This window comes from Schistocerca piceifrons, chromosome 4 (genome assembly GCF_021461385.2).
Source record: "Schistocerca piceifrons isolate TAMUIC-IGC-003096 chromosome 4, iqSchPice1.1, whole genome shotgun sequence".
NCBI classification, from domain to species: Eukaryota; Metazoa; Arthropoda; class Insecta; order Orthoptera; family Acrididae; genus Schistocerca; species Schistocerca piceifrons.
Genome location: NC_060141.1, coordinates 451,060,790 through 451,088,622, shown reverse-complemented (window position 1 = coordinate 451,088,622; position 27,833 = coordinate 451,060,790).

Here is a 27,833-nt window from a genome sequence, read left to right as displayed (position 1 = left end):
TATGGAAGTATCTGTCTGAACCCAACTGTAGATACTGTGCACTGACATTAATGCTTTCACTAACAGAGGGCAAACACTTCTCATTTCCGATGTAGACCTTGTGTGCGGAAGACACCCTCATTTGTCGCAGCAGCATGATTAATATGTATTGGGCTGCTGCCCTACTAGGCTATTAAAATATCTCTCCAGGTACTGACGTCGAACAAGCAGAGGAGTTTCAACAACTTCTCCCAGTAAGACATTCTTGTAAGTTGATCGCATTGCTCCAAGGCCCACAAGCCTGCATCCGAATTGTACTAAGTCAGACTGATGAAGTGCACCTTTCGCAACGGTGTGATACAACGATCATTCTAATCTATGATGCAGCGGACGAAGACAGTGTTACAGTGTGCACACCGTCAAGTTCCAGCTGCAGGTCTCATTGCGTTAATTCTGTTTCTTTTCGCGGTTACATAGTGGGCTGAAGAGAACTACAGAAAATTTCTTAGTCACACTGTTAGGTCGCTGTCATTCATACAGTGATTGAACGTGTAAATGGCTCCACCTGACATTAGGCATAGAGATTTGGTCTTTAAGTGAAGAAAAAAAAAAGCCATAAATCATTTGCATACTGGAGAGATTTAACCTCTGGTGTAATGATGTTCTTCATATGTCGTGTGTATATTAAAAACAGAATAGTGCTCTGATCTGAGCATTTAGGAAGTCCTCTTGAGTTTGTATTAGTATTTTTTTTTATTCTTACACATGTGGTACTGTCCTTGGAAAGATTTGAACACAAAACAGAATAAGTCTTTCAAGAGCTCTTTTAGTAAACGCTGACAAGGCGACAACGGGATGGGTATGTAGGAAGTTGGAATTCCAGGCACCGCTTTAGATTAGAGAACTGTAACCATTATTTGAAAAGTTCAGGGAGGTAGCGGGCTCTAATTCATATGTCGATAAGGTTCGTAGGAAAGTTTTTAAGGACGATTTGTCACGAGTCAGTGAAAATAATCCATTCCAAGGACTGAATTCGTAGAGGACTTCCGTGAGCCTGATATCTTAGGATATGATCAATGCGGTGACTGCCTGGGGGGAATTTATCCAGTTAAAAGGTTTTCAAAATTTTCAAAACATGTTAGTTCGAGCATTTACCTAGCAGTTTCACGGGTAATCTTCCACAGATGAGATGTTACCCTTCTTACGTTCTAGTCGACGTTCGGCAGTCTCTGGTGAGTATTCCGTATTCCATCACACCACGGAGTTCGTAACATGTAACTAAGTGAAGTGTCGCTTTTGATACTAGAAGTCTGTCGCATTTAATACTCTGCAGAATGTGTAGTAAAATGTTTACACTGAGCCGGTCTCTGGTAAAGTTTCTTTAGCAACCGTTTCTCACTTTTTGAAAGAGTGCCGGTTTGCGTTATTGATGTTCCAGTAACTTTTAGGAAAGAATTCCACGTCTCTTGTCGTCGCTTCCATCCTCCAAGTAACAGGAAAAATTACCTGATCCTGATTTCTGATGCAATATCGACCGTGCACAAATATTCACTTTTGGTGGCAAGCATTACGTGAGCCACTATAGTGGGAAAGAGACTCCAGGATAGAACAGCCGTAGTTGAGGACTACGTCTTCCATTACATTAGGTGAGATCTGTCCTGGGTCTCTTGTACACGAATATCCCTAAATAGAGGTGTGAGCGCTGAAATAACTCTGCTCTGGCAAGGAAATATACCTCAGTTGTTAATATGATACTCCAGATATTATCTCTGAGTTAACTGCAACTACCATTCGTCGTGGACGTCCTGAACACTGACACTGTGCTACGGCTTGGTAATATGGAATTCCCAGTTCGCCTGGGATAAATGAAGCAGGAGGATACTGTGTGAGCCCCCATTGTGTCTCACATTTCCTCATTTGATGTGGCATAAAACTAATTCGAAAACATCTGCATACCCGCACTGTTCGATGTTGCACTTCACCACAGTCGCATTGAACGTGAATCATTGCTGGAAGTTTATAATTCATTTCTTCTCAACGTTTGGAAAAAAAATTTACTGTTTCAAGAGATTATTCCAAAAAACTGAGGCAAGGGTCAAGCCCTTGTCGGAGCTAGGCCACAAAAAATCTCGACTTTCTGATTGTAATGTAGTCCACGTTTGAGGCGGCGTCATCGTTGTCTTAATGTGTAGGCACTGGTTTACGCGTATAGTGATTTTGTTTTGGTTTCTCAGGTGCTACGGAGCATCTTGTGCTGTTCGTGTCTTCCCTGCAGGAAGAAAACGAAGAAAACGAAGAAAGAGTCACCTTATGTGGAGCGCTACACAAGTAGAAAAGAGTGGAAGAAAGACCTTGATGCTGGAATAATGGATCTGAACATGGTGAGCAACTCCAAGACGTTCAAAAAACGGCACAGTGATGTTAAAGCATTACTGAAATTAGTAACAATGCTTACTATAGTAGCAACATCTGTTCTTTTAACTTCCCAGTTTTTTTTAATATTACCACTATTTGTTTTAGTTTCCTGGTTTATATTAAATTAGACCTTACAAACATACACTCATTTTTGGTGTCTGCGTCTAATTCTGGAGAACTGTTGTTAGACTTTATTTGATGTCTTTAGCATTCAACGTTAATATAAAGTCGATGAGGTGGCTGTTATTATCACACTGAATTTCCAGGTGCACTTCGTTATTTTATGCACCTCAAAGATTGTGAGTGTTCTATCGTGTCATGTTCATCTGAACACTCAAGGAGACGCTCACCTTTATTGTTGGTGGTTCACTGTCCAAATTTCTCTTCCCTCAGACATCCACGATCACTTACCATTAAGAGGTTCAAATCTCACTTTAAGATAATATTACGTTTTTACGAAGCAACTATATTTTTATACCTAATGAACATATATTTAAACGAGGAGCATAGTATTTTATAGTCGAAATATTTGTCTTATAACACGACAAATACCAACAATTAAATAAATTCGTATAAATAAAATAATGGATGTATTGTTAATAAGTGGAAGTTAACTAGTTTAGGATTTCTTAGCAGCATTCCCATTAACCTGTGTCCAATCCTGTTGAGCATGTTCCATTAAAGGCTTACCACACCTTTTCACTCTTGTAGCTCTCATTTCTTTAATTTATTTGATTTCTTAATTTATAACCGCTCCCTGTAACGGTATGTAACACATTCTTCAGGCCTTAGACTTACGAACTGCATATGTGATATAAAATCGATTCAAGTGCGGTAAGTCGAATTTCTAGAGTATTGCTATGTGTTAGTTATAGGCAATACTACTTGAGTCAGTAATAGCAAAAACAAAACACCCACAGTTTATGGAGTACGGACGCTTCAGAGAGAGAAGGGAGCCAGAATATCCGTCCATCTTCGACATCTTTCCCTGTCAACCGACTCCAGGACCTGCCCCTCGCATCAAGAAAGAAGAGGATAAGGACGATAGTCGGAAGGAAGGCCGTGCAGAGGTGAGCAAACATCACTACTACCGAGTATGCATCAGTCACTCTCCCAGACAGCTCTCTCATTTTCACACGTGGGACTAAGTAAGGAACGCAATTTGTTGTAATGCATTAATACAAAATAGCTGTGGTTACAATATCCTAAAATAAATGTAACATACAACGGAAAGATATTGCTGTGGAAAGTAAACTTCCGTTGCAAGCCGGCCGCGGTGGTCTAGCGGTTCAGGCGCTCAGTCCGGAACCGCGCGACTACTACGGTCGCAGGTTCGAATTCTGCCTCGGGCATGGATGTGTGTGATGTCCTTAGGTTAGTTAGGTTTAAGTAGTTCTAAGTTCTAGGGGACTGATGACCACAGATGTTAAGTCCCATAGTGCTCAGAGCCATTTGAACCATTTTTTTTGAACCGTTGCAAAATTACAAGCTAAAAACGCATGTTAACAGTGAATTCGGTCTTACATGGTTTCCCATGTGCAATCGACATGCTACCTCAAGTGTCCAGTACACGAAGTACGATCATACGGAGTGTTAGTTTCAGTACCTGTTCATGAGACTAAGTTCTGCTATGAACTGCAGAGGGCATATGCTGTCGGTAATAATAGGCACAAACCCGACTTCAGTTCTACTCAGTAGTTGCAGGAGAAATACACACGATACCAATGCGACGTAATATGGTTCACAGTTCCAGTACTTGTGGCTCCCATCAATGCAACATGCAGAATAAGGTTATGAATATATGAATATAAGTAACCAGACCAAACCACTCGAACGTATAACAGAGAGTTGTATAGTGTGTAGGGCTCTTAAACAAAAGGTAACTATATTGTTGTAATCTCTTTGTGTAGTCTTCCAGAATGTGGATTCGTGGTAGACGAGGCGGCCTCATAGAGCTTTAGACGTATATTCACGTGACGATCAGAGGATCAAGTGAGTGAAATTAAGGTGGTAAAAGGGAGTGTTATAAATATAAATGTAGGTTCTCATTAGCAAATTTTATTGTTTACAATTGCCTGCGTATTTTACTATGTTCTTGCTGTACATATCCTTCTGCTCTATCGTTGCAATTAGTGAACAAAGATGCATCACAAACGTTATATACAAAACGGATCACAGACAATGTCTATGTTTTTCGAGTCATATATCTATTGACTTTTTTCAGCTTTCTTCATATGTTGTGTACAACACAGTGCGCGAACAACAATCTGGTGTTTATACAGATTGCACACCTTCACATTCTTCCCCTTTCAGGTGCGGGGTTCATCATTCCTAGGTGCCTTATCATTATTCTTGTCAACCAAGCTTTATTTTGTTAAGTGTGCCCCATTAAAACATTCTGTACCATTTTCATTCGTGTGCCTCTCACTTCCCTATCTCTATTTGATATATTATTTTTTGACAAACGCCTATAGCGTCACATTTCACATTCGTTATTGGATACAATTATGGTCTGCTTACTTAATATACCATCTGTTTAACAAAGCTAAGTCAGTTGTCCAAAGTTTTCTTCTGTTAGACATATGGCATCCTAGCCGAATAAGCGATAGTAAAATCAAACCATCTACAGGGCCATGCTGTTGGGCGCGTCAGGAAGAGGAAGGCAGCCGAAGAAATACCACCGTCTGATGACCGCGAGCGCAGACACACTGAGCAGCGTCGCCGTCGCCGCAAGAGACGTCAGAATAAACTGGTCGCTGCGCCGCAGGAGGGCCTTGCTGGGGTAAGTCAGCGTCATTACTGCCATGAAGAGCAAGCAGGGAGAGACGGGTTGACAGGTTGAGAGCTACGAAACAACATCTACTTCTTAAACTGCACGCACTGCAGAATCAGCCACTCTGCCAGATCATGCCTATCGAGAATTTCTGACGCTCCAGACATGTCCCCTCGACTATAAATTCAGGAAGGACAATTTAAGAGATTCACTTTATTACAATAAAATGACAGATTGTTTACAAGATAATGATGTAAATCTTGGGTCATACGGATAGGTATTGTTGTGGGACAGTAACGACCGATGCAAAATATCCACGAGTTTGTATTATAACACTTGTGTGAAACACTGCAGCTTCAAACAGCTTATGTGCACAAATTATAGACCTTCAGCTGTGCGAGTCACAACTGGCCAGTGACTACTGATGTGGGATGTGCACAAATTATAGACCTTCAGCTGTGCGAGTCACAACTGGCCAGTGACTACTGCCAGTCGGAGACACATCCATCCATCAGTATCGCAGATTTGGGGTAATGGTGTAAGACTAGCGAACGGCATCCAGTATCGACGAATTCATTATAGATGTAGTTCGGAGTGTGGAATGACGGGGAATGAAAACGTTTGACTCATTCTAAACGCAAGTATGCCGATAACCGTTGTATATGATTTATGTAAACACGGAGAACCGGAATTAGATTGGCCGACGTGAATTTAACTGAGCACATACTGATTTCGCGTAGTGAGCCTTAAGTAACTCGACCCATCACCTGGTTAAAGTTTCTTGTGGGAATACCATTTTCGTTCAGCTTGTCTCTTACAGCGACATGAAATATCGCCTATGTATCAGACTGGAGAGCTGAACTGCTCGATTGGTTGGCTCAGCAAAGGGTGAGCTTAAGTACCTCTAGCTCCAATTTGATTGCGTCTTTAGCTATTTGCTAGCAAGGAAAGAGAAAGTTAGCTGCACGGTAACTATAAATGGCAGTATCATACGGTCACCCAGCCAGTCCCAAACTGAGCACAAATACTTATGCCAGGACATACCACATCAAAGAGAAAACTGCCATGTATGTAGAGATATAGGTATAAGTGATATTAGCCCAGACTGTTAGCGGTGCTGAACACTTGAGCAGGATACACTGGTACGAAACATGAATATCAATGACGTCCCATACACCATCAGTGGCACTTATGAGACAGTAGGGAACCAATAAAGCACTCGGAATCAGTTACAACAATTTGGCGATTTATGCCAACAAGGAAGTAGTGACTCATCTAACGTACACGGTAGAAGTGTAGTGACTACCTTAACATAGCAGAGAACTTGGTCAGAATTAGTCGAAGTTAATCAGACTTCGAATACATTCCAACTGTATTAATGAAATCCTCTGTGACTGACACAAATGGCATACCGGGAAAAACTTATGTTTCTTATAACATATTTGACGCATGAACATCATCAGTGCAGTCTTTTCTGGCTTATTACAATCCCATCAACAATTCTTCACGTGATGAGATAAGCGTGAGTTTGCAACTACATAACTTAGCCAGACTACTTGTGTGAAATAACAGTCGGTGACTTTTAATTGAAAGTAATGCTTTTTCTCGCACAAGATTCTGCATAATAATGTAAATAAAATTACGTTTTCGTTAGGAAGCTCCCTAAGTGAGGTTACGATGAAGCCATCGACATATCTCTGTGGATGTCAGAAGTATCTGTACCGGGTGACCTTACCGATAAACAAATCGTTTCCTATAGGACCACACGAGTTCGGTTAAAGGTTATTGGGCAGCGCAGAAATTAATAAATTGAATTTGTTTAACAAATTTTGGTCATAACGGCGTTATAAGACGATAAATAGGGTGTTTATGGTACTATTGAATGAAGCAATGGTCACTATGGGGCTGTACGTATTACACTTCGCTACATACGTCATGTTCAACATAAGCGCACACGAAAAGAAAACTATTACGTTCATTAAGTGTTAACTTACTTTATACTGTAATTAAAATACCCATACCTTGACAAATATTGGTTCATTAGTTCAGGGGAAAGAACCAAGTTCGCAGAAGTCCCACAGTGCTTCCCGAATATTAATCATATATGAAAGAAGTACAGACCCATTGTCTTGACTGAGTACATGTTGTGTTCGAGATTGCCAGTTAACTCTACTGAACGGTGGAAGTCGTAATGTCAGCCGGAAATCTTTACGTACAGCCTGCAACTCGGTTAGTGGACGCCGCTGTCGCTCACCATACTTAGCGTTACCTGTGGCCGCGGGCGGCTGCCGTAGTGGCTGCAGCACACTCTGTCATCTGACCTCTACTGAAGGCTGCCCGAAACTCTATGTGCCTCTCTCAGCTGATGTGTCCACTGGCGAGTCTCTGATCGAAGTTTGCTCTACAGAGCGTTCCCAATAAAAATCAGAAATTTTATTTACTTTTCGGAGTGTGCGTGGTTTCGGATAATCAATGACTGTTACTATTTGAGTACCAGCCAGTCACATTCATCGTAACAACGTAGAAATCTCCCTTCCCTATTTAGATTAACATAATAAACCAGTCACAGGTTCATTGTGCTGGAGCTGAGCGACGGGCAACTTTTGACTCTCACCATCTCTCCTATATCACGTTCAGCCAATCAGGCCTTCTCCATGTAGACACATGCGAGTTCTGTTCTTCCATTCCAGAAATTATTTGCATTATCCTATGTCAGTGCACGCAAGTTTCTTAGCAGAGTCAACAAAATTTCAGTTAGCTTCGCAGCAGTCTGTCATCTGAGGGATCCGTGCTGTTAAGCAGATAAGATCCAATGGTCTTTCGTCCCACTCCAATCTTACCTTTTCACCGTTGTGGGCCTCAAGTTCCCAGAACACGGGAAAATAACCTGTAGCTGCTAACTCACGATGTGCCTCCTCTGCGCCAGTGGACACGCCAAGATAAAACGTACAGATCAGCTTTCCATCGTTTAGGATGCAGACACAGACGGTGCCTCTGCCGTGGAGCTCACGCCATATGCTCTATTCTGTGGTCTGATACCGACACACGCTCCCTTCTTCTGATGGCCTGTGTTGTACATGCAGTCAGTAGGATTCGCCGCTACTCATTTAAACAATGGCCCAGATTCAGGAAAAAATGTAAAAAGCTAGTGTTAGATACGAAAATCACTGACGTCTGTTTCAACAAAAACTCTTATTTCTTGCTGGGAATTGACTTAGATTCGTTGGGTTAGTGAAGTTATCGGAGTCTGACTGTGGCACCAGACAGGGTTTACGAAAACGTTTGCACAATACCCTGGTTTGAGGTACGTGCTTACTTAACTGTGTATTTGGCATACATAAGTTTATGCTGTACTGTGGTAAGTAGTAAAGAAGAAACCTTCACGAACGTTACCTACAAAACACGAAGCGAAACATGTCTGATGTGGTTAGATCTATCGCTTAAGAGGCTGGTCTCATTCTTCTGTGTGAGCTAAACTCTTTATGTCTTCTCGCACATTATGCACTGCTTCGGTAGTATATTGTTTCTTATATTCCAATCTAGGGACATCGTCTCAGCTTTTCCTATCAAGAGCCTGCGTAACTATTCATGGATGTGTTAGAAATAGTCGTGTCAACCTTCCACTAATCATCGACCTTTCATTCTCGTATCCCACAGTTCTCTACGTTATTTAATAACTTAGTTTTTAAATGACGCATTATTATAGCCTACATTCAACAGCTGCTAATTTAATATATAATATGTTTAAGAATGCGAAGTGAAGTACATAAAGCTTTATGTATGACTGATACACGCCATCCTAGATGAGTAAGTAAATATAAGATCAAACCACCCACAGGTCCACGTTATCGGGCGCTTCAAAGTGAATAACGTCGAAGAAGATAATCCACCGTTTAAGAATCAAGACACCGACCTGCCTACACAAAGAGAGATATGCTCCGAGGAACGAGATATGATACTGGTCGATGCGCCGCAGGAGGGCCCCAGTGAGGTTAGTCGACTTATTACTAACATTAAGAGTATGCGAGTGTGAGCGATGTGGAAACAGCTGCGTCTCTGACTGTACACATTGCAGAATTAGCCACTTAGGCAGGTGATATCAACCGAGAAAATCTCATGATTTGCACATATCTCTCATATCTCTATGACGGTAAAATGCAGTTGTCCCTCATCTTTACGTGAAGTATTAACAGACGGATTCACCATATTAGAATCCAATAATATAGCAACCGTTGGTTCGAAGACGCAAATGTAAATATAAAGTACAACTCAGGGAATGTAAGAGTCCGTTGTAAAACTGTCACGGGTTCGTCAAATATTACTCGTGTTACAGACGCTAGCCTACAACGATTGTGAGTTCGCCAACTGTAGAACTCCGTCATGACGGGTCTCAACGGTCCGAAGGCTGCCACCAGTCGGAGACACATCCGTTTAGCAGTACTGCACGTACCAGGCAATGCTGCAATATCAGCAGCTGAACTGCTGTTTGGGACAAAGTCGTAATTGACCTAGTGCAACTTATGGCATTTTATGTGGAACACCATTTATTATTGGCTTGTCTCTTACAGAGATGTAAGACATCGGCAAAATATCCTACTGAATCATAGCTGAAAAATTATACGGTTGCTAGTGAGGGTAAGAACGTCTGGCTACAGTGCGATTGCTGCCGTTGTCATTTGCTATCAATGATAGCGGAAGTCCTTTACATGCTGCTGTGTAATGCAAATCTGGACCCCAGCAGCATACACTCGTCTAGTCAGTCACACCTTCAACAGTCACATTAGCGCAAAGAAAAATCACAATAAAAGGCAAAACGTCCTATGTACTTATATACAAATAAGTACAATTAGGCAAACCTCTTAGGGGAGAAGAGCACTTCTGCGTGCTACGTAGGAGTCAGTGGATGTGAAACCATCAGCTGGGAATAATTGACGCCATGAATACCACCAAAGAACATTTGGAACGGTAGAGGACGGATAAGGCAGTCACAACAGTTACAACACTTCAACGATTGTTGCCTACAAGAAGGTTATTATATCCCACCTACCACGGATGGTTGAAATGGTATAATTACTACATCTAGTAATTGATAACGGTACTTTGTCACGATCTCTTGAAACAACTGAGCAGGATATATTCTGTCTCATAAACATTCCATCTGTGTAAATAAATGATCGTCTGACACCTAAAGAACATTGTCATCTCTCTTCCCACACTGCTCACACAATGAGAGCACAATTCGATCCAGTTTCGTGAGCTCTCCTTTGCTCTTTTACGACACTTCTTCGAACATTGAAACAAACGTGATCTTGTAAATGGATTGTCAGTCCATACTATCAATTTAACTTTATAAGAAGTGTCGTGGCCCTGGTTATGAGAAAGTATTACTGTCTCTCATTGAGGCGAATGATAGGTTTCCCACGTGTCTCCATACGGGTGCTGCTAGAGACACCATGCCCACATTAGTTTTCAACACCATATTAATTAAGTTTTGGAACCAAAAAGATAATTAACAGGGTATTACCACATCCTTAATGGATGTTAGTCTACAAAGTGGAATTACTTTGTTTTCTACAGATATAGGCTGCTTTAGAATTAAGCTCATTAAGTTAAAGCTAGAACAATAGTGAGGATTATACTCTGTTCCAGACTGAGCAACAAGTTTGAGGTAAAGCGTACAAATTATGATTTGATGTATTAATAAACATTTACTTTGACACAGCTGTCGCGGATTGACAAAAAATTTACTCATATGTGGAGGTTAACAGAGCAGCGTGTGCGAGATACACTATGTGATCAAAAGTATCCCAACATCTGGTTGAAAATGACTTACAAGTTCATGGCGCTCTCCATCGGTATGCTGCAATTGAATGTGGTGTTGGCCAACACTTAGCCTTGTTGACAGCTTCCACTCTTGCAAGCATATGTTCAATCAGGTGCTGGAAGGTTTCTTGGGGAATGGCAGCCCATTCTTAACGGAGTGTTGCACTGAGGAGAGGTATCGATGTCGTTGGGTGAGGGCTGACACGAAGTCGGCGTTCCAAAACATCCCAAAGGAGTTCTATAGGATTTAGGTCAGGACTCTGTGCAGGCAAGTCCATTACGAGGATGTGCATTATGAACAGGTGTTTGATCGTGTTGAAAGATGCAATCGCCATCCCCGAGTTGTTCTTCAACAGTGAGAAGCAAGAAGGTGCTTAAAACATCAATGTAGGCTTGTGCTGTGATAGTGCCACGCAAAACAACAAGGAGTGCAAGCCTTCTCCATGAGAAAAACGACCATACCCTAACACCACCGACTCCGAATTTTACTCTGGTAGATGACGTTCACCGGGCATTCACCATACCCACAACCTGCCATCGGATGGTCACACTGTGTGTCGTGATCCATCACTCCACACAACATTCTTCCACTGTTAAATCGTCCAATGTTTACTCTCCTTACACCAAGCGAAGCGTCGTTTGGCATTTACCGGCGTGATGTATGGCTTATGAGCAGCCGCTCCGCCATGAAATCCAAGTTTTCTCACCTCCCGCCTGTCATAGTACTGGCAGTGGATCCTGATACAGTTTGAAATTCCTGTGTGGTGGTGTGGATAGTGTCAGCCTCCCTCAACTGTCGGCGGTCTCTGTCAAACAAACTAGGCCGGGATGTAACCTTTTGTGCTGTACGTGTTCCTTCACGTTTCCACTTCCCTGTCACACCGGAAAAGTCGACCTAGGAATGTTTAGGAGTGTGTAAATGTCTCATACAGACGTATGACACAAGTGACACCCACTCACCTGACCATGTTCGAAATTCGTGAGTTCTGCGGAGCGCCCCATTCTACTCTCTCACGATGTCTAATGACAACTGAAGTCGCTGACACGGAGCGCCTGGCAGTAGGTGTCAGCACAATGCACCTGGAAAACGTATGTTTTTGGGATGTCCGGCTACTTTTGATCACAAAGTGTATCTGCACTTCTCCCATCACATGTAGCACAGGCTAATTACTCAAACATGTACCAATTTCTCAACATTTATAACGTCTTGCCATTACTTTTGAAAACTTATCATGATCTCCTTCTTCTTCTTTGGTCGTTAACTATCAGGTTGGCTATCAGCAGCTTGCCGAGCATTTCTGTCTCCGGCCCTTTTGTTGAGTGCAGTATAGGTGGTGCAATTTGTGTCGTCCATTATAGGGTTGATGTATACTAGACTGTTTGTCTCCTGTGTTCTTCCTTTTTGCTGTCCTTTCAGCAACACCTTTAGTAACACCATAATGTCTCAGCATATGGGTGACACATGTGGCGTTCAATAAGCTTTAGGAGACATAGCTGCACGTTATCTACCCTGCAGTGCACCAGTTCATTTAATTAGTTCTTTTCACAGAAAATCTGGAGCCTTCTGCGATAGAACCACATCTCGAAGGCTATCAGTGTTGTTTTCTTTTCTTTTTTTTTCTTTTTTTTCCTCGATTGTCCGTGTGTCACATCTGTACAGCGGCACACTCCACACAAAATCTTTATGAGGTCTTTCCTCAGGCACTGGGCTATGAAACGAGATGTGTAAGGTTCCCGCTCTTGCTGAAAGCAGCTGTTGCCTGGTTTATTTGGCTTTCAATATCCTTCCTTGATCCGCCTGAAGGTGGTTTCAATCCGTAGGAAGCAAAACGAATCTACAGTCTCCAGTCCCTCATTGTTAAGTGAGCACTGAGCAACGGTATTTTGTCTACTCATCAAGATTGTTGTCTCAGCTTTATTAATTTGCATCTTAGGATGAAATGGGGCTGACTTTCATCTGCATCTCGCTTCTGTAGTTCCGCACATTCACTACACACTGTAGTATCATCAGAAAATCTTAACATGCAAGCACTTGTTTTGTCGAAGAGGTGTATTTCACACCAGTGAAGCTGCAAAAGTGCCCAAAGGTCTGAAGGTGAGCACTTTACAGCCCATATTTACAGAAAATTGTTTTCGTGATTTAGGCCATACTTACGCCCCTCAAAATATAGAAGGCAAGACGAGATTTTGTTACACTATCGAAGATGAAGTGCTCATAGCTGCATTTTAGAGCCCATGTTTAGTAGATGGTTAAGTTTCGTATCGTTCCTATCATACACCTGAATACTGACCATTCCCCCTACGACACTCTGCTGCATTCTTGGCTCTTGCTTAGTCTTGTCTCAGGTATTAGCCGTAACCCGAGTATTGCTTCTCGTGTGCCTACAGCTCCTCTAAAGACAAATTGATCTTCCGTATTTTGTACACCTATCCTTTCTTCAGTCCGCGTTACAATGATAAGAGGTCAAGATCTGGGTGTCGTGTGTTCTCAACTTGAGGGTGCTGCATTGTTCACATTTGTTTGCAGATTCCTTCTTTTGTGTTGGCGCTGTAACTATTCTTCAAAGTCTTTTCGGTGTGCTCTGGATTCGTACGTAATTTGTATGAAATGTAACAGTTCTTCATGTAGCTGTTGTCTAGCAGCCCTGTCGCGTTCTGCTGGTTTATCACCATCTTCAGTGGCTTTCCCATGTTCTAGCTGCTTGACTACGAGATAAAATTGATCACGCGGGAAACAAACTCCCTTCTCTACCGGAATGCTTGCCTTAGCGTTTTCCTGTTCCTTATCTTCACTATTTCTCTCATAGGCCTTTACAAAGGCATTGTATCCACCATTGTAGTACATCTTTATGATCATAGAAAAAGAACCACATGAGGGCGTAGCAGGTAGCTTGAAATACATTCAAGGGTTACGAAAATATACACCACTTATTGAAACAGATATAACACATCCACATAGCGGCAGAGTGAATATATCCCGGCTGTTACACCAAACATCGTGCGCAACATAAAACAAAAAATTACAACATTCGTGTTATCAAATACCATGACAATAATAGTCTAGCATAATCAATTAGAGAAGATTAGGAAAATGAAAGTGGATTGAATTTTAGAAGGGTAATGAAGCTATAGAATGTAGAGTTATAGGAACTGCTGTTTTATTATCTGCGGTGAGTTAGCCCCTGCTACCAGAATGCACCACGATAGAAATGTTTCCGCGTGAAGCTATATCCATGGAGTCTAGGCCTCTCTTCTTCTATGAATAACATCAATATGGCCATTTCCCCGTGGTAAGTAACGGCTAGGCAACTGTTAGAAAATCTTCGCGTTGTGGTGTTGTTGATGATGCGGTTTCCCATTTGAAGTAAGATGAGATGCAGGTTCCCACGGTAGTCTATCCTGTGACAGGCTCTTTGCTTCTCCGTAAGTGCAGCAACCGACATTCATTTCAATCTGCTTACTGTGTTCAAGTCTTCCTCTACCTGTAAAAATCTTACAACCCTTCCATCTCCCCACTCACCCTCTCCGATCACCCTGTTAACAACATAAGATCCTATGATACCGCACGATGCATCCTACAAACTGATCCCAGCTTTTCGTCGAATTGTGTGATAAAAGACTTTTTCCTCCATTTCGATTCATTTCCTCCTCGCAAGCTACACGCTGTACCCAGTTTATCTTCAGTACTCTCCTGGAGATCTATATCAGAGCTATATATTCCATTCTTTCTGAACTATCTTCATCGTTCCACTCATGTACATGGCTACACTACAGACAAATACCTCGAGAGAAGACTACCTAGAACTGAAATTTATGTTATAGGTTAACTAATCTCTGCTTTTCAAAAACGTCTTTCTTGCTATTGACATCCCGATGTTTACATGTCCTCTACTTTGCTAATAATCTGTTGCTTTTGCCCAAACAACAAACCTCAGTTTACTTCCCTTAGTGTCATTTGTTAATACTTTTCCACCTTCAACTCCTAATTCAATTCTACCACATTTTACTATCCTACTTTTACTTCTGCTAGTATTCATTTATAGTTTTTTTTTTTTCAAGACATTACTCATTTCGTTCAACTGATAAAGGAAATTGGTGTATCTTACAGAACTGTAATGTCATGAACTCAAAGTTTTATTTCTTCTCGCTGACCTTCAATCCCCATACGTAATTTCTGTCTACTCTCCATTCTGCTTGCTGAATTGCTAGGTTAAAAACGTATCTCACTCCCGTCCTAGCTGATGTGTGCATGACATATCATGAGACCTTTATAATTGCACTTTGTTTTATGCACAAGTTTTGGACAACATCACTCCCTGTATTTTATCACTGTGACCCTCAGAAACTGAATTCCTACCGATTTTCTTTTGCCTTGCAGCAATCTGTCTTCAGAGTCTTAAGGTCGGAAATGACTTACTCGTCCCCATACTTCCGCGAAACCTCCGCTACTGATGTCTTCATTAATTCGTATTAGATTTCTCGTGACCTAACTTTGAAACTTGTAGGCATTTGGTCTGTCTGGGAATGGGATTATTAGATGTTTTTGAAAGTCTGGGTGTATTTCACCAGCTTAGGATATTTTACATATCACTTGGAACAGCTTTTTCAGGTTCCCTACCAGTGACCTTAACAATTTTGAAACACTGTAGCGTACGCCAAGAGTCTTTCTTCGAATTGGGTCTTTTATTGCTGTGTAAAACTCTTTTTAGTGTACCATATTTCACTTCGAATCTTCATTCACTTCCTTTTTTAAGTTGGTTTATTTTGCAGGACCCATTCATACGTTAAATTCAGCTTTCAGACTTCCATCCTTTCGTTCGTAATGGCTTGCCAGATAAGCGTTTGATATTTATGCATCTGTATCTCGCTCCTCTAACGGTTTCCTTAATTTTCCCATATATGGTATCTAACTTTCAGATTGTTACACACGCTTCTATTGTTTCGCATTTCTTCTGCATCCAGCCTTGTTTTCATGTTTTCTGCTTACTGCAAAACTTATTTTTACATTTGAGGCTTCATTTCCTGTTTTTCTTTTTTAATTTTCTTCTTCAAACAGTTACGAGCAGCATCTGGTGAATTAGGCAAGAATTCTATTGGGAATTATCTTTTTGCCCATTTGATTTTCTACTGCCCTTTCTATTTCATGTGTTCAACTTTTCCATTCGTTTTCTAATGCAATGCTTCCCCTTTCTCAGTGGGTTTTGGACTTACCTCTGACAGTTTTTCCAGATTTCAATCTTTCTGCAGCTTTTTTCAAATTCAATTAGCCGTTTGTATCCAACGAAGTATGGATATAGTCAATAACTGCTCCTGGAAAAAAAAATTAGTTTAAAATCTGGTTTTCAAATCGCTGTCTCGTTAATCACAATCTGAGCGGCTTTGAAAACATAGGGAATAAGAGCAAATGGGGAATTCTGCGTCATTTGCGATTCCCCAAACCACATAACGCTTGTAACTGACACAGTTCTTCGTCAGGTGGCAGTATTATTTTCCGAGTCTATACTAGCACTACAGAAGGTGAAAAGACCGGCATACGTAAAATTTGTATCCTGTACTTCAGTTGACGTATACAGGTCAACTAAAGTACGGTATACTGGTGCTAGCTACACGAAAAAAGCGACATATGTAACATTGAATTTATTTACCTTTATAGGTCAGTTGAAGTTCAGAATACACAAGTTATAATTTCCGTTATTTCCCATTCGCTAATACTAATTAGCATCAGCTAAGGGCCTAGGTTCACCTATATAGCTCAACTGAAGAATGGGATACAAATGTCACTGTTATTGGTTTTCTTGTCGTCGATAGCAAGCGTGTGATAAATTTCAGTCGATACTGTTAGTATCGAAGCCAAAAATAAGTTGTATATCACACTTCAGTTGACATACATAGGTCAACAGCTTGCCAATGTTACGTACGTAGATTTCCTCGTTTACGTTAGCACTCGTATCTTATTCTTCAGTTGACCTATATACTAAATAGAAGATTTCGAGATACAGCTCATATATATGTCAATTGAGGTATTCTACACTACCACTACTTCTGTCTTTTTTTCCGTTTATTTTTTACAGACCACTAGGACTCAAACAAGCGATATCCTTAAGATTATGGTAGAAATATTACTGGACGTTAAATATGTCTACCACCTGTTTTTCTCTCCTGCATCCCTTAGTTTATAAACACTTGTCTCAGCTGTTAAATCTATGTAGTAAATCATCTCTGGCAAATTCTGACGTCATTGGTCAGAGCCGACGGGTTGCATCCCGTTCTTCAGTAGGCCCGAAACTTTTTAGTTATAGACATGCTGCTAGTATGAGGACCTCAGCGATACATTATTGTGCAGTCGGTGATAATGGAAGACCCTCTTTTTCATACCATACATCGTCATCAGCTTCTAATGCCAAGCTTTAATTATATTCCAATAGCTTACTCCCTATTAAATATTATCTCTACTATTCATTTAATGAATTTCTTTTGAATGTGACATGAAATTGTGACGATCCATATAAACCTTTTGTTCACCGCAATGTCTGAAAACTCTTACCCATTATTATTTCATAATGTAAGTTCTAGAGTATAATGTTGTTTCTAGTTTAACCAAGCACCTAACACTATCTTGGTTGCCTAGGTGGATGGTGCCAAGATGGATCAAGAGGAGGAGATAGTAGCTGAGTGTCTTGTGGATGCTGTCAAGATGGATTTGGAAGAGGAGGCAGCCGAGAGTCTGATGGGTGCTGCCAAGATGGGCGAAGTGTCTGGAGAGATTGAGAAAGGGGCACATGAGGTTCTTCTGGATGCCGCTAACATTGATCCAGTATGTGGAGCTGAGGATGAAGGGGCAGCTAAGGGTCTCGTGAACGCTGCAAAGATGGAACAAGCCTGTCAAGATTTAGAGAAGGCGGCAACCGAGAGTCTGATGGGTGCTGCCAAGATGGGCAAAGGGTCTGGAGAGATTGAGAAAGGGGCAGATGATGGTCTCATGGATTCTGCAGAGATTGACCCATTATGTGGAGATGAGGAGGAAGGAGAAGTTAAGGGCCTTGTGAATACTGCAAAGATGGAACACGCCTGTCATGATTTAGAGGAGGAGGCAGCTGTGTGTATCATGGGTGCTACGAAGATGTGTGAACGGTTTAGAGAGAATAAGGAAGCCGCAGATGAGGGTCTTTTGGATGCTGGAGAGATTGACCCAGTATGTGTAGATGAGGAGGAAGGGGCAGCTAAGGGCCTCGTGAATGCTGCAAAGATGGAACAAACCTGTCAAAATTTAGAGGAGGAGGCAACCGAGAGTCTGATGGGTGCTGCCAAGATGGGCGAAGTGTCTGGAGAGATTGAGAAAGGGGCAGATGATGGTCTCATGGATGCTGCAAAGATTGACCCATTATGTGGAGATGAGGAGGAAGGAGAAGTTAAGGGCCTTGTGAATACTGCAAAGATGGAACACGCCTGTCATGATTTAGAGGAGGAGGCAGCTGTGTGTATCATGGGTGCTACGAAGATGTGTGAACGGTTTAGAGAGAATAAGGAAGCCGCAGATGAGGGTCTTTTGGATGCTGGAGAGATTGACCCAGTATGTGTAGATGAGGAGGAAGGGGCAGCTAAGGGCCTCGTGAATGCTGCAAAGATGGAACAAGCCTGTCAAAATTTAGAGGAGGAGGCAACCGAGAGTCTGATGGGTGCTGCCAAGATGGGAGAAGTGTCTGGAGAGATTGAGAAAGGGGCAGATGATGGTCTCATGGATGCTGCAAAGATTGACCCAGAATGTGGAGATGAGGAGGAAGGGGCAGCTAAGGGTCTCGTTAATGCTGCCAGGGTGGAACAAACCCATCAAGATTTAGAGGAGGAGGTAGCTGAGAGTCACATGGGTGCTGGCAAGATGGTTGATGACTGTGAAGATGAGGAGGAAGGGTCAGCTGAGACTCTCGTGAATGTTGCCAAGACGGAACAAGCCTCTAGATATCTAGAGGAGGACCCAGCAGAGAGTCTCAGGGGCGCTGCCAAGATGGAGGAAGTCCGTGTAGAGGTGGAGGAGGGGGCAGCTGGGAGTCTTTGTAGCCAGCTCTTGGGTACCGCTTTTACCCACTGAAAAATATGTTTGTTCTTAAAGTTCTTGTTTGTTTTCAGATTTTGTTCTATTTGTTTTTGGTTCCATTTTGAGTTCTGTGTTTCGTTTTTTTGCGTTCATTTAATGTTGTTTGTGTTCATTCATTTTTCAATTTTCAATATCTATCCTTGGTTTATTTAAATCAAAAAAATAAATTTTATGTATTTCACCAATTGTTATCTTATTTTTTAGTGTACATCTGCAACAATAATAGTTGCCGAGATGAAAGTACGTTTCATTTTCCGTTTATTCTATAGCCTACTGTCCTCCTGTCGTTGCAATAAAGTCAACAGTAGACTAAACCCGGGACTCAGGCTAAGGCATTTATGAAGCTCATTTCAGTGACATTGAAAGGTCTGTGATATATACAAGATAATAATCATCAGTAAGTGCTACATTCACTTCTGTATTGCAAACATCACATAATGCCGATTTACGCAGTCTGATTTTATAGTGGCTAGAGAGTGTTAGGTAACCAGTCGTAATATCGTTGGCCCAATGTCTCTAATGACTCTGGGTAGGATCGTGGCCTGGACAATTGTCCGCACTTGTCACCAATCTGTGTATTTCATGGCAGCAACACGTGTGGCAGTACGTTGGATGAAAAATGCCAAAAGAATATTGCAGAGATTGCTCTAATCTTTTCTCCCCTAAGAAGCTAACTTGTTTGTAGTAGAAGCGTACATCCTTAAATCTGAGAGTTGACAGATTTGGGACATTTTGTTTGTGGTGCTCCCTGCTTCTCCATCGAGTTTCCCTGTAGCTTGTTTAAAAATACTGTCATGACGTGCCGGAATATAAAAACTGATGTCAAGCCTCAATAGAGAGGAATTGTCTCCCATTATTTTATGGTATGAGTAGTTATATGATTCCTCGCTAATAATATGTGCGCAATAAATTGGGTTGTTCCAGTTTTCCTCTCTTTTTAACTCGGGAAAATCCCTAGAGAGGAGAAATAGAGTAGGAGTGGTGCTGTGGAGAGAAGTCCACATTCGAGCACGTATCCTTGTCTGACCAGCTTCTCATCTGCGTAGCACGGTAACATGATCCGTTCTAACGAGAAAGAAATGTATCGTAAGCCGCTCAGCTTAATTATACCACTCATTCCTATCCTCAATGAATATTCTTGCACTATGTGCTCATCAGAAATATGTAAAAGGACCCAGTTATTTACGATTAATGGGCTACGAAAGTACGTGCGTGGGCAACAGAGACTTTTTCTGTATGCTACACCAACGTGTATTATTTGAAAGCAAATGTGTGGTGGGAAAACAAAGCATACAACCTTGTAAGTACATACAGTAGGTGCATAGTGTGATGTAGCATCTCAGTATGCTAAATGGTCTCATTATTATTTAATTCAGTAAAATGGATATGGAGGGGAAGTGTCTTCAGTAACTAATTGGCCGGGTTTATAGCTGGGCCGTAATACAGTCACTTTAAAAGTCTTACGAAATCAACTGGGGCACAATACGCCTACCAGAAATTGTGAGCAATCAGAACGGAGACTGAATATTTACGCACGGTACACAGAGAGAGCACACATACCCACTGAATGTAGAACTTAAGCAAGTAACCGTAATAACAAAAAGAAGGTGAGCTCATCGGTATATCAGCGTAACAGAATGCACAACATCGCACAGGCCAAGAAAGAAGAAACCTCATCGACTATGGAGTTGTGACCACGTGCGACCGTAGAAGATAAATTTCATATACCTTACTTACAGCGACATCGTCCACCCATCGACTACAAGGCACACAAAAGATTTATATCAAATTCACATCAACACACGCACACTGGCTGATCTGAAAGCTATGCACAAGTAGCGGATGCCCATTGCCTGTACAGTCATGCGCACATGGCTTTTTTAAGACTATGGTATACACATTACTCACCATTTAATAGATCTTGATTCCGATAATATTCACACAGTAATATTCTTTCTCAATGTATGTTTGCACACGCATGCTGCCTTAAATGAGAGCCATTGATGAACCATGAGAACTCACTGTATGGGTAGCCATGGCCACGTGGTACATGGAGAACCGTGGCATACAGTTTACTGACCGTGAGATCATTCATCATTGTAAGAACGTTCACACTATAATATTTTTATAGACTACACAGGAAAACACGCAACTTACTCGGTATGAAATGTCCGAGTTAAAGTGAAAGGTAATCGTCTGTGCGGCCATCAACGATAGCCCTTGGAAGGCAATGGCTGATACGTTTCACACAAAGAAATCATCGGTTGATCCTACACAAATTGCTAGAAAAATAAGAACGGAGCACCTGTAACTAAATAATGATAACAGCAGCAGTCCTAAAGCTAAAGGCTTGGGCAAATATTCACGCACGCTGATGATTCAATGACTGCACAAAGGAAATTCCACGAGACTAAGCTGTCCCTACTGAAGTTACCAGAAGTATAAGAATTTATGTGCGTTACAACATGCCTACTATTAACAGACCTGCAGGAAAGCGATTAATCAGTTACTAAATAACTCATTGTTGTACCGTAGAGTCATATGAACGGGACATTCCGACGGAACTACCGCTCACTTAAAAGACGAAGATATGATCCTCATCGTGGCATACAGATGAGGCAGCATTGACTTTCTGTTCCACGGTAGAATATATTGAATCACTTCCGTGACCAACCACGGCACAACACATTTCAGACTATTGTGTATCTCCGTCATACCTGTTTTGTTTGCATTCTTTCCTTGAAACATAGGTAGGTAACAACTTGACATTACACATGCATTTATGGATACACCAGCAAATATTCATGCTTGTGACTCACTCCACGCTATCTACATGGTAATAAAATGCTGACACATAATGGGAAAAAGGGGGGTATGTGCACCAATTAATAACTAAACCCGTTATCCACAGTCTTCCTCAAGAGGCTACTGGTTCACTGGATAGGTAAACTTATTAAAAATAAGTAGTACTGATACAATTAAAAATGAAGTAGCACTTGTATAATGCAAGTAATACCAAAGACCATAGTAATGTAACGGTACATATGGTAGCCTCTCAGCATTTATGTAGTATTGTAACTATCATCTTATACAGACCTAAAATTATTCGGTTAATTAATGTTTTGATTAAATGAACGTCCTCCTTCCATGAACATGGCCAAATGGTGATTTTTATCCACTGTATACAAACTCACTGTTACTGAGATACAGAATTGAGTCGGAGTTCAATACAGACTGATGTATCGAGATATTATGGTTCTGATAGATGTTAATTATGCGTTGAGTATACCAACTGTGCTGATCCCACCTTGCTAATCGTTTAAAATTAGAGTGAGGTTGCCTGCGCGCGCCTTACCTGCACTCTTCGTCAGTTAAAACGTAAGGGGTTTTTGGGTCAGGTGTGCACACCATTCCTTCCTCTGAGGATGGCAGGTGGGGGTCATGTCCCTGCCTAAGCCGTGCCTATTCCTGTCATTTCATTGTGTCTCAGTACTCCGGTCTCACGCAAGTAATTTACCAGCCATGAAAACTGAAACAGCCAGTCAGAGTACAGTATTAAACTTGCCTTTAAAACGAAACTGCCAATCGCTAACTTTGTTCTCTGTACCTTACACTAGCCACCAATTCTCCAAATTAAGTATTACCTTACCTAAATTGACTGTATTTATTAATAGACTGTGTTAAGATAGTGATAAATTTGGTGTATGTTACAATATTTCAGTGTCTAAAATTATATTATTTATCGAAATGCACATGACACTGTTGCTGATCAAAATGCAGAATTGACTATTGTACACATCTCCTGTCTGTGGTAATTAACCAATTACGAAAGGATATTGGTATTCCTATTTAAACCTAGTTGAGGCAATGAACTCTCTGTACAATGATCGAATGTTCATCTACATCTACATCTAAATTTATACTCCGCAAGCCACCCAACGGTGTGTGGCGGAGGGCACTTTACGTGCCACTGTCATTACCTCCCTTTCCTGTTCCAGTCGCGTATGGTTCGCGGAAAGAACGATTGTCTGAAAGCCTCCGTGCGCGCTCTAATCTCTCTAATTTTACATTCGTGATCTCCTCGGGAGGTATAAGTAGGGGGAAGCAATATATTCGATACCTCATCAAGAAACGCACCCTCTCGAAACCTGGCGAGCAAGCTACACCGCGATGCAGAGCGCCTCTCTTGCAGAGTCTGCCACTTGAGTTTATTAAACATCTCCGTAACGCTATCACGGTTACCAAATAACCCTGTAACGAAACGCGCCGCTCTTCTTTGGATCTTCTCTATCTCCTCCGTCAACCCGATCTGGTACGGATCCCACACTGATGAGCAATACTCAAGTATAGGTCGAACGAGTGTTTTGTAAGCCACCTCCTTTGTTGATGGACTACATTTTCTAAGCACTCTCCCAATGAATCTCAACCTGGTACCCGCCTTACCAACAATTAATTTTATATGATCATTCCATTTCAAATCGTTCCGCACGCATACTCCCAGATATTTTACAGAAGTAACTGCTACCAGTGTTTGTTCCGCAATCATATAATCACACAATAAACGATCGTTCTTTCTATGTATTCGCAATACATTACATTTGTCTATGTTAAGGGACAGTTGCCACTCCCTGCACCAAGTGCCTATCCGCTGCAGATCTTCCTGCATTTCGCTGCAATTTTCTAATGCTGCAACTTCTCTGTATACTACAGCATCATCCGCGAAAAGCCGCATGGAACTTCCGATACTATCTACTAGGTCATTTATATATATTGTGAAAAGCAATGGTCCCATAACACTCCCCTGTCGTACGCCAGAGGTTACTTTAACGTCTGTAGACGTCTCTCCATTGAGAACAACATGCTGTGTTCTGTTTGCTAGAAACTCTTCAGTCCAGCCATACAGCTGGTCTGATATTCCGTAGGTTCTTACTTGGTTTATCAGGCGACAGTGAGGAACTGTATCGAACGCCTTCCGGAAGTCAAGAAAAATAGCATCTACCTGGGAGCCTATATCTAATATTTTCTGGGTCTCATGAACAAATAAAGTGAGTTGGGTCTCACACGATCGCTGTTTCCGGAATTCATGTTGATTCCTACATAGTAGATTCTGGGTTTCCAAAAACGACATGATACTCGAGCAAAAAACATGTTCTAAAATTCTACAGCAGATCGACGTCAGAGATATGGGTCTATAGTTTTGCGCATCTGCTCGACGACCCAACTTGAAGACTGGGACTACCTGTGCTCTTTTCCAATCATTTGGAACCTTCCGTTCCTCTAGAGACTTGCGGTACACGGCTGATTTAACGTAAGACAAGAACTTCCTAGGATTTTCTGTCAAGTCAGTACATAGAATTTTACTTTCGAATTCACTGAACGCTTCACGCATAGCCCTCCTTACGCTAACTTTGACATCGTTTAGGTTCTGTTTGTCTGAGAGGTTTTGGCTGAATTTAAACTTGGAATGAAGCTCTCTTTGCTTTCGCAATAGTTTCCTAACATTGTTGTTGAACCACGGTGGGTTTTTCCCGTCCCTCACAATTTTACTCGGCACGTACCTGTCTAAAACGCATTTTACGATTGCTTGAACTTTTTCCATAAACACTCAACATTGTCAGTGTCGGAACAGAAATTTTCGTTTTGATCTGTTAGGTAGTCTGAAATCTGCCTTCTATTACTCTTGCTAAACAGATAAACCTTCCTCCCTTTTTTTATATTCCTATTAACTTCCATATTCAGGGATGCTGCAACGGCCTTATGATCACTGATTCCCTGTTCTGCACTTAAAGAGTCGAAAAGTTCGGGTCTGTTTGTTATCAGTAGGTCCAAGATGTTATCTCCACGAGTCGGTTCTCTATTTAACTGCTCGAGGTAATTTTCGGATAGTGCACTCAGTATTATGTCACTCGATGCTCTGTCCCTACCACCCGTCCTAAACATCTGAGTCTCCCAGTCTATATCTGGTAAATTGAAATCTCCACCTAAGACTATAACATGCTGAGAAAATTTATGTGAAATATATTCCAAATTTTCTCCCAGTTGTTCTGCCACTAATGCTGCTGAGTCGGGAGGTCGGTAAAAGGAGCCAATTATTAACCTAGCTCGGTTGTTGTGTGTAGCCTCCACCCATAATAATTCACAGGAACTATCCATTTCTACTTCACTACAGGATAAACTACTACTAACAGCGACAAACACTGCACCACCGGTTGCATGCAATCTATCCTTTCTAAACACCGTCTGTACCTTTGTAAAAATTTCGGCAGAATTTATCTCTGGCTTCAGCCAGCTTTCTGTACCTATAACGATTTCAGCTTCGGTGCTTTCTATCAGCGCTTGAAGTTCCGCTACTTTACCAACGCAGCTTCGACAGTTGACAATTACAATACCGATTGCTGCTTGGTCCCCGCATGTCCTGACTTTGCCCCGCACCCGTTGAGGCTGTTGCCCTTTCTGTACTTGCCCAAGGCCGTCTAACCTAAAAAACCGCCCAGCCCACGCCACACACCCCTGCTACCCGTGTAGCCGCTTGTTGCGTGTAGTGGACTCCTGACCTATCTGACATTGTTAAGTTTTTCGGTGATGCTTCATTTCATTGAGCACTTTTATAGAGGTGTACAAATTGGTTCAAATGGCTCTGAGCACTATGGGACTTAAGATATATGGTCATCAGTCCCCTAGAACTTAGAACTACTTAAACCTATCTAACCTAAGGACATCACACAACAACCAGTAATCACGAGGCAGAGAAAATACCTGACCGTGCCGGGAATCGAAACCGGGAACCCGGGCGCGGGAAGCGAGTTTATAGAGGGAGCAGGGGGTGGAAGTTTTACGCTTATTGTTATCCATTAGAAAAATGTAATCGATGTTACTGAAAGCTATTCTGTTTGTATTAGGTTAGAACTTTAACATACACGTGATAACGTGTTTAACCATCAACGTTATATTTTTATGGTACTTAAGCGCACACGCTACGTTAGAAATGATACTTTATGACAATATTTGTAATGCTTTGTATCACTTGCACTCCATATTATCTTAATACACAATGGAAGCTTTATCATGTTCCCAATACAAGATGTAAACACCCAACAAGTTGAAAGGATGAGATCGTGTAACCCCCTAACACCCTAAATGTGGATTCTCAAACTAACTGAAACAATAATAATATACCTACATCTATAACTGTTATATAACACGTGATGTGCTAAAATGACGTGCTAAGCACGCAGTTGACAGTTCTTGTTAGCTATACAAGAGACTCTGGGCAAAAATCAAGCTGATCAAGCATGGTTGTAGAGGAGAAGATAACCGTCTCTTGACAAGACCTTTAATGCATGTTATAGTCTTAGGTGGAGATTTCAATTTACCAGATATAGACTGGGACACTCAGATGTTTAGGACGGGTGGTAGGGACAGAGCATCGAGTGACGTTATACTGAGTGCACTATCCGAAAATTACCTCGAGCAATTAAACAGAGAACCGACTCGTGGAGATAACATCTTGGGCCTACTGATAACTAACAGACCCGAACTTTTCGACTCTGTAAGTGCAGAACAGGAAATCAGTGATCATAAGGCCGTTGCAGCATCCCTGAATATGGAAGTTAATAGGAATATAAAAAAAAGGGAGGAAGGTTTATCTGTTTCGCAAGAGTAATAGAAGGCAGATTTCAGACTACCTAACAGATCAAAACGAAAATTTCTGTTCCGACACTGACAATGTTGAGTGTTTATGGAAAAAGTTCAAGGCAATCGTAAAATGCGTTTTAGACGGGTACGTGCCGAGTAAAACTGTGAGGGACGGGAAAAACCCACCGTGGTTCAACAACAAAGTTAGGAAACTACTGCGAAAGCAAAGAGAGCTTCACTCCAAATTTAAACGCAGCCGAAACCTCTCAGACAAACAGAACCTAAACGATGTCAAAGTTAGCGTAAGGAGGGCTATGCGTAAAGCGTTCAGTGAATTCGAAAGTAAAATTCTATGTACCGACTTGACAGAAAATCCTAGGAAGTCCTGGTCTTACGTTAAATCAGTAAGTGGCTCGAAAAAGCACATCCAGACACTCCGGGATGATGAGGCATTGAAACAGAGGATGACACGCGTAAAGCTGAAATACTAAACACGTTTTACCGAAGCTGTTTCACAGAGCAAGACTGCACTGCAGTTCCTTCTCTAAATCCTCGCACAAACGAAAAAATGGCTGACATTGAGATAAGTGTCCAAGGAATAGAAAAGCAACTGGAATCACTCAACAGAGGAAAGTCCACTGGACCTGACGGGATACCAATTCGATGCAACACTGAGTACGCGAAAGAACTTGCCCCCCTTCTAACAGCCGTGTAACGCAAGTCTCTAGAAGAACGGAAGGTTCCAAATGATTGGAAAAGAGCACAGGTAGTCCCAGTCTTCAAGAAGGGTCGTCGAGCAGATGCGCAAAACTATAGACCTATATCTCTGACGTCGATCTGTTGTAGAATTTTAGAACATGTTTTTTGCTCGAGTATCATGTCGTTTTTGGAAACCCAGAATCTACTCTGTAGGAATCAACATGGATTCCGGAAACAGCGATCGTGTGAGACTCAACTCGCTTATGGGACCATTGCGTTTCACAATATGTATAAATGACGTAGTACATAGTGTCGGAACTTCCATGCAGCTTTTCGCGGATGATGCTGTAATATACAGAGAAGTTGCAGCATTAGAAAATTGTAGCGAAATGCAGGAAGATCTGCAGCGGATAGGCA